At 36.0% G+C, this 9117-nt stretch overlaps 1 long non-coding RNA gene across 1 annotated transcript; it reads right to left on the bottom strand.

The window, feature by feature from the left end:
* Positions 1-5102: 5102 nt before the first annotated feature.
* On the bottom strand, positions 5103-5457 carry LOC143605793 (uncharacterized). Its single transcript, XR_013148618.1, has 2 exons — positions 5395-5457; positions 5103-5307 (listed from the first exon to the last, which is right to left on the bottom strand). It is a non-coding gene; the product is annotated as an uncharacterized LOC143605793 (long non-coding RNA).
* Positions 5458-9117: the final 3660 nt, after the last annotated feature.

Raw genomic sequence — 9117 nt, forward strand, 5'->3', positions numbered from 1 at the left:
GATTGGCTCATGGGCTGTTCTGGTCAGATCGTCTGTCCTGTTCATACCTTGGTAGGCATGGTACAAAAGATCTTTCAGAATCAGACTGGCTCGTTTAGGCGGGATTGTTCCCGCCTTGCTCATTTCTTCATGTGACTACTGAAGTAGCTAGTGTCTTGTGCGTGTAGCCCTGCTGTCTGCGGGTAGCCTTCCCTGATGGCTTGTATCCGCAACTGCGGGAACAGGCGGGGTACTTCACCATTGGGAGGCTTTCCCTGCGTGTTCAGCTTGTGTACTGCGCGTAAGATCCTATGAGCATGGTGGGTCCTGCGGGGGCAGATGGCCTTTGCGCAGACGTCCCTGTTCAAGGTGAGTCTTGCGGGACCAACTGATCTCTGCTGGGACCTACCTCTTCACGGATGAACCTACAAAATTCCTCCTTAGGCATAACCAACTCCTTCGATGAAGTAAGTAACATCTAGTGCAAGCCAGATCAATTATGTGCGAGTTGTGACTTACGGACCATAAAGGTCATTCTTACTTCGGTCATGATTGATAACTAAGTGAATCTAACCTTTAATAAACTATGCCAACGCTCCATTCCTTGTGAGACCTGACACCCCAAATAAGTCAAATATAATGAGGTAATCATTAGCTAGCATATCAGCATTTGCACTCGCTTTTACTCTCTACTGTACTTCACTTATTCTTAAGCTAGAGAGTGGTTGGAGAAAGAATCATCTCTCTCTGGTGAGCCTAATTAGTGTTCATTTTGTAGGAAGCGGTCGGTCATTGCTAAAGTCATGTTCACGATCGAGCTAATTTGATCCAATCTTAATCACTTAACCGATCTTTATAAGGAAATCTTATAATTGGATAACTTGGTTCAACAAAATCTTCAATTCCGGTAAACTTGTTTGGTTTGATCCAAATTCGTTTTGAAATGTTTGTTTTTATTTTAGCTAGGGATTATTGAATGGGAATATAAACGGCATGTTACTTTTTTTAGTTTCTTATAAAGAGAAGCAATTAGAAACAAATTCCAAACACCTACTTATATTTTGTTACTACCATGAACCAAAACTTACATGTTGCCAATATGAGATAGGTGCGAGAGGAAAGCAACCATTGATACTAACACAAGAAATGCATCTTTTTTGGATCAATATTGATAAACACAATCCCCCACATACCCCACTATTATGCATCTAAGCCATTCAAGTCTCTTTCACAATTCATGATACCAAGCCTTTAGTTATACTTTGATGGGAAGTTTGCAATTTAGACCAAGTTAAGTGTTGCTTCTTTGTTGTACTTACTCTTTTCTCTCATATATTAACTAACCGATTAATTATACGAAATATCCTATGATATTATTAGAAAGTCACTTAGTCCTAAAATTCTAAGATATTAAAGCACAATCTGATTGCAAAATTAGTAGACATCAAAAATGCATGTTGCGTGTACTTGTATGTGAAATGACCATTTTGCTATATATATAAAAAGAAAAACCAACTCACCAATCCTTTCTTTGTTCCTTTAACATCGATCTACTAGGATACTGGCCCGTGTTATACATGGGTAGAAAAGATTTTAAACGTTATATATATGTTGATATCATATGAATTCTTTATCTTGTTCTCTATGAAACCACAAAATGTAGGAAAAATATGTATAAATGGTGGAATGATAAACTGTTATACAAATCATTGAATTGCTAAAATAATAGTTATACTAAAAAAAGAACACAAAATCAATTATAAATAATAAATTATGGTCAAAATCGGGTTTTAAATCAATTTAAAGGAAATAACTGGTTATTATTATAGAAAACATTAATTAGTGCGGTTGTGATTCTATAAAATATTGATTAGTGAGTTATGTGGCAATTCTATAGATGGAAACTGAATGACTTGGAAGCCTATATGGATATGCTAGTTGAATGTCATGTGGATATTGATGGTTGGTTAATTTGTATATAATTAAGTTCGTTTGTTTATTAGTTTTAACTGTTTATTGTGGGAACTTCGATACTTCATACGTGTTTATTGTATTTCAGGTCATAGACGTTAAAGTACCTAATTTGGACCTGTACGAGCACGAGATGAAGACCCGGGATGATGTGTGATAGTGTATGATCAAAACTGGAGGATCTGGGTAAAACTTGGTTTAGCATATCATTTGTTGAAATCAGAGTATCTTATGCTATGTAGAGAACCAACGCACATAAGGAAGTTTTAAAGTATGGTTTGCTGAATTAGAGTATCATACTCTAAAGTTAGAGTACCATTTGCTGAAGCTAGAGTATCATATGCTGGACCAAAGTAAAACTACGGGAGTCCTATTTTAAAACCCTATGTAAGGATAAAGTTAGGGTTTGATTAAAAAAACTTTGGGAGGCAGTTACCAGAGCTTAGAGAGGGTGATTCCACCATCCGATTCATACCGAGATTACATACATGTTCCATATCATCATAATTGAAGATTCCATGATGTCGAGGCTCGACTAACTTATCCGAATCATACCCGGGATGTAAAGTTTGTATTATTTTCAGTTTTCTCATGTAACTAAGAACGTTTATGTATAATTGTTTATGGTTAATCTATGATTATTGATGTTTAGTATTTCTGTGTGTTCAATCGGTTTAGGTTTACGTTGATCAGAACGATTAGTTACCAGTTGCTATAATAATTAATCATAGGGTTGTTTGATTAGGTTGAATACGATAAAACATATGATTGCCCTTAACTGAGTCACACTGGCAGGGGCTGTTTGATAACCAGTGTCGTGTGTAAATTGATTATTGATGTCTAAGGTTTTGTCTAGTTGATCAGTCTGTAGTTAACCGTTAATGATTAATCTGTTAGGTTGCATGAGATTACTGTAAGTTACTTACTTGAAGTCCCGGGTGTGATTTGCTTTTATTAATTGATTGAAACTTGTCACTTGTTCGTTGCTTAATTCTAAACTAAAACTAATTGCTTGTGTGATCAGCACTAAAATCTGCTACTTCATAATATTAATTTTGTTACATGATTTGCATTGACCACATACTCCTGGTGGATACGATAGCTTACTTACTCTATCTATATAGTTTAATTAAGTTTTTGATTGACTCAAACGACGGTCATCAGATATCTTGTATTGCTTAAATAGTATAGTAAGACTAGTTCTCCCTTCGTCATTGTCACCGTCTTATCTAACACCATCGCTTATTTTTGATGGGAAGTTTGCATTTAAGACGAAGATTATCATGCGTTGTTAGGTGTGGGTAATATAATGTACACAATAACCCATAATCACATTATGACGATTCAAGTAGATCATTTGAAAAGTAAACACTATGAAAATATTATCAAGACAGTGAAAAACAAGATTTTTAATAGCATATACCACCTAAACCATTAGTATAATATAATCACGAATAATGTGTCTTATAGATTTTTAAAGTTTAATTTGATATAATACTTCATTTTATTATTAAGTCGAATAAAAAAACATAAATTATCAAAATATAGATAATTGATCAATGATAAAATGAAAACGGAGTGTTTACTTAGTTTTCTCTTTGTTAAAGGTTACATGTTCAACATGTTCTTTTTATCTCTTTCTTTTACTTAAAAGTAATTTTTAATTAAAGTCAATGTAAACATGATTTAAATATTTAAATATTAACATCTAACTTACAAAGTTACACCAGAAACATTCATTGTTATAAATAAACGTGATAAACTGTACCTATCTCTTAACAATTATCAATAAAAACAAAATATAAGGAATTTGAAAACTATTAACTTAGTGAAATATACAAAAACTTCCTTTAATAAAAACAAAAGAAAATATATAAATCAGTTTAAAACAACGATACCGATCTCTTGTTTTTATTGTGTCTTTATCATTGTTTATTTAAAGTGATAATAAAACAAAAAAAATATAAAAATATACACTCCATAATATATTCCTGTGAAGAGTTAGAGAAAACAGTAGTATGGACCACTTACATTATAAGTTAAAAATATTAAAAGTTTTAAAACCCGAGTAATGGAACCATAATCGATATAATCAAAAACAGTTGAGAAATCGATTGTTCGTTTATAATTGTCCTGTAATCGATTTGTATGGTTAGGTTAGGGTTGTATGTTTATAAGGCGGCCTCCAATGTGGGGAGATTTTACCCGTCCGGGATGATGTGGCCCTCCGCTCTAAACACATTTAGGGTTGGGTATGTTCTTGGGTACAGAATTCCTACTTTACTTTTTTTTTGTTTTCGTCTAACATCATATATAATTTGATAGTAAAAAGTAGGTTGCATATTGGAACAATAGGTATAGCAATGTTGGACGTAAAAATGTGTTTGGGTAAAACACTGATGTGGCATGCTTCTGATTGGGCTTGTATGTGAGAAGAACGGGTTGGAGCATTGCAAATAGTCTAAATGAATAAAATTAAGAGAATCGACAATAAACTATCTATATATTAAAACTTTGTTGTTATTCCATAAAGTTTTCGCAGTTTTTAATAAATAGTTTTACATCATTAACACTTGTTCTATTCTTTAATAAAATATATTGCTTGACCTCTACTATATTGGCCCAATACAATAATTGTTTTTATTGTTTGATAATAGTTTATGGTCGGTTCGGGTCAAGTCAACGCGGACCGACCCGATTGTGACCCGGTAAGAGTTACACCGAGAATAACGAACACCGAGCTTACTTAATCGTTAAGTGGGCTAGACATGGTTAGTCAAGGATTTTTTAGTGGACATGGCTTTAGTTGGCATTTGGGCTAAAAGCCCAATGGGTTTTAAGATTGGGTTTTACCCTAATCTATTAATATATAAACTAATTATTGTTTATAGTGAATAAGAGAATATAATATATTAAAAAACCCTAGCAGTCACCCACAGCCGCCGGACCACCTCTGCCTAGGGGTGTTCATCGGATTGATAACGGGTTATTCGGTTTATTCGGTTCGGATTGTAAAATTTCAGAAGCTTATCCGAAATCCGATCCGATCCGAATTGGGAACTTTCCTATCCGATCCGAATTATCCGAAATGACCCGAATAAACTGTTTTAACAAACATACACATAATATTCGAACTAAATAAACCTACAAACTGAAAAACCACGAATAATATAGTTCCCAAACAAAGTCTAAATCCATAACAATTCAGAAAATAAAAACAATACATGAACAAAGTCTAAATCCAACATAATTAAGAAAACCAAAACATTGCACGACAAATGTTAAACTTCAAACCAAAAGACTTTGTGTTCCAAAAAGCCCACCGCACATCAACATGCTCCATTATCCTTATTATAGCTGCATAAATTTGACATGATCAATTTATTTAAATTACAAAACACTAACAAGTGACCTCATAATTCAACCCTAAACTTATAGAAATACCTTTTGCATACTTCATCAAATAGGCCACCAACTCTTTTATTTGATTGATAGAAGTCTCATCTCTACAAGACACAAGAACATATAATGAATAATTAGGAGTTAAATTTTAAATATAGTAAAAGATGAATGATAAAAATACGACTCATAAACAAATAATAAACAATTAGGAAAAAATAACCTTCTTCAAATTTAATCACCCAGTCAAGTATGACTCGTTGCAGAAAATAATAATAATAATAATAATAATAATAATAATAGTACATCTAATAATAACAGAAGATCTAATATGAGAATAAAATTAAACCAACGACAGTGACCGGAGATATATGTTATAAACAAGAGAACAAATAATCAGATACAAATACGCATATTACCTCTACGACGGATGCGGGTGGAAGATAGTGGATAGCGTGCAGCGACGGATGGAGCTACAGCGGTGGACGGAGCTACGACGGTTGATGGCTGAGAGGGCGGTGGGTGGAGTTGCTGCTAGGTCATATTTTGATTATGAAATGAAGTTATCATCTGTTAGGTTATGTTAATGTTAGTGGGCTTTGGGCTGGTTATAAAAAAAACTAATAAAAATAAATGGTATTTTAATCGGATTATTCGGATATCCGAATAATCCGAACTATCCGAAATTTTTTAAAATTCATATCCGAATCCGAATTAGTTATTTGGATATTCGGATCAATCCGATCCGAAATACCCGAATAAGAATTTGTATCGGATTAATCGGGTTTCGGTTTCGGTTCGGATTTCGGATTTATTCGGATTTCGGTTTTCCTGAACACCCCTACCTCTGCCGAACCTTACCGTCTCCGGAGATCCGCCACCTTCAGTTTTCCGGCCAGTTGCAGCTGCCCCACACCTCTATTGTTGTCCCAAGCTGCTGCCGAACGTGACTGCTGCTGTCCGCACCTCACAGCCACCGTCCGCCGCCGCCGTCAGCTGCTGCGTCGTCGTCCGCCGCCGCTGAGTCGCCGGAGATCTTGGTTTCCTTGTGTGTCGCTCTCTAGCTCAGTTCGTTGCCTCTCGGTGTCTCACCCGGTTTCTATAACCGAGGTATAAACTTCTAAACTAGATCTATGGTTGATTAATTTATTATCGTGCTCGTATATGTTGTAACCGGATCCGAGTTCGGGTTTCCGGTTCGCTTTAATCATTTATTTTTCCGCTGCGTTTTTGGTTCGTTTTATATATTAATATAATTAATATTTATTTAAACGGATCTAATATTTAAAACGGGTAAAATTGTTTTGACCATTCCGTTCCGAACCACCATTGAAACCCAACAGTGGTATCAGAGCCGCGGTTACAATGTACGAGTCGATACCGGTTCATTTAAACCGGATCTACATCTCAAACTTTAAATCGTTTAAAGTTTGTAGATCTAGATTTTTTTCGGGTAATTTTTGATTTGGTCAAAATTTTTGTTTATTTTATTTGACCAGGTCAAAACGACCCGAAATTTATTTATTTTTGAATATGTAAATCCGGCCCGACCTATGTTTGTTTGGTTGTGTATAGATCTTGAGTTTGTTATTTGGCCATATGGATGGTTCAAAATTGTAATCGGTTGTTATTTTATTTTTCGGTTTTCTTTTGGCCATATTGGATTATTCAAATTTGTAATAGGCAATTATTGTTAGTTTATAAATTTGTAATAAAGAAGACGCGATGATAACCGAGGACGAGCTCAAGGATTTCTTAGAGCTGGTGGGAGTTCGGACAAGATGACGGGATGCACCTAGAAGTCCATCTTTGTGGTTGTTTTGTGCTGTGAGTCCCTTGACCCGATCGGTCTCCCTAATTGGCTCTAGCGAGACCGATCACCTTTTGGCCATAAGGATTTACATATTATTATTTGTTATTTTAGTTGCTTGTATTGTTTATAATAGGATTATAATATCACCAACTTAATACTAAATAAATTTGGAAAATAAACATTTTATTAACCTATTTGTTTTGCAAATTAAAAACGTTTTGATTTCCAAAACTTATAACTTAATAGTTTTCTATTAACTTAAAATTGGTTAGTCGTATCGCGACAAACTTAGTTTTTAATAGGTTATTTAAAACTAAGTATCCTGAGAGATGAAATGGTTCATCAATTCGTCCCGATAATAAATACAGTAAAATTTGACTTTTACTCTATTTTGTAATTATAAAATTAATCCCAATTTAAAACCAATAGTTTATGCTAATCCTACTACAAGTCACACTTGAGGCATACTGCGAAATTTCGAGTGTTAGGAGCTAAAGCACCGCACTTGTTTTCTAGCCTATTCCATCAAGGTGAAAGCGCTTCGTTGACACATCCGGCCCTTTCACACGTCACTGTACTAGGACAACTATTACTTTACTCTCCTGTTACATGCTACAGATGTCTGGAGACTTAAAGTGGGCAAAGATGAGGCTAAACGTATCGATACAGAAAATCGTTGTCTCTATAGGCCTCATAACCGAGAGTTGTGCTCTATTCACAATTGACAATAGTTGTCAGTCTGCCTAACTACTTATTAATGTTGTGTGCTACAGCTGCCTTTAATAACTGGAAGCCAGATTCTCATAATCCTAATTCATTAATGTTATTGGGTCATTAATAATAGGACTACTACATCGAAAATACTAATTAAATTTACTTTTTATTTTTAATTAGATGTCATCAAACGAAAACTCACCCTACGCCCTTAAGTCTATCCTTGAGAAGGATAAACTGAATGGTACCAACTTCATCGAATAGCACCGCAACTTGAGACACGTTCTCACCATGGCTAAGCGCTTGTATGTTCTCGATGGACCTGTTCCATCCGAGCCTGAAAACAACACAGCCGCTGCTCGAAAAGCTCTTGACAAGCATGGGGATGACTCGGCTGATGTCTCCTGTATTATGCTAGCCACCATGACTTCTGAGCTCGCTAAGGGCTTAGAAGACTTTGGTGCCTATGAGATGCTGGAACAACTCAAGGGCATGTTCCAGAAACAAGCCCGTCAGGAACGGTTCGATACCATGAAACAACTAATTAGTTGCAAGATGGCAGAAGGGTCTCCCGTCAGTACACATGTTCTTAAGATGAAGGGGCACATCGATCAGCTTAAGAAGTTTGATCATCCCCTGCCCGATGAAATAGAAGCGGATTTCATCCTCAACTCTCTCGCCAGCTGTTACGACCAGTTCGTAATGAATTTCAACATGAACGGCTGGTAAAGACAGTGCCGGTGATGCACAACATGCTCAAAACGGCTGAGAGAAACGTTCCTTCTAGGACCAATCAAGTTTTGATGGTCCGATATGCTGGAAAGAAGCCTAAACCCAAGAATCAAGGTTATAAGGGAAAAGGCAAGAAGAAAGTTACTGTTGCTGCCAAATCTGCCACCAACACTAACAAGAAAGTTGCAAAGGCACCACCGCCACCTCCTGAGGAGCGCCAGTGCTTCAAGTGCAACAAGATGGGGCACTGGATGCGTAACTGCCCCGAGCATCTAGCTGAGATAGAAAAGAAGAAGGCCAATGGTGAAGGCACTTCTGAGGTATTTCCATATACGTTATTGAACTTTTCACTGTCTCTAGCAACACATGGGTATTTGATACCAGATGTGGTTTCCACATTGTTAATGTCTTGCAGGAGCCTGAGAAGTGGAAGAAACTGAATAAAGGCTGCATGGAACTCATCGTTGGAGGTGGGAAGAGAGTACCAGTTCTGGCAACTGGAGTTTTTC

The sequence above is a fragment of the Bidens hawaiensis genome, unplaced genomic scaffold, assembly GCF_021521415.1.
Source record: "Bidens hawaiensis isolate Kalapana, Puna unplaced genomic scaffold, B.hawaiensis_p1.1 tig00071462_1, whole genome shotgun sequence".
Classification (NCBI taxonomy): Eukaryota; Viridiplantae; Streptophyta; class Magnoliopsida; order Asterales; family Asteraceae; genus Bidens; species Bidens hawaiensis.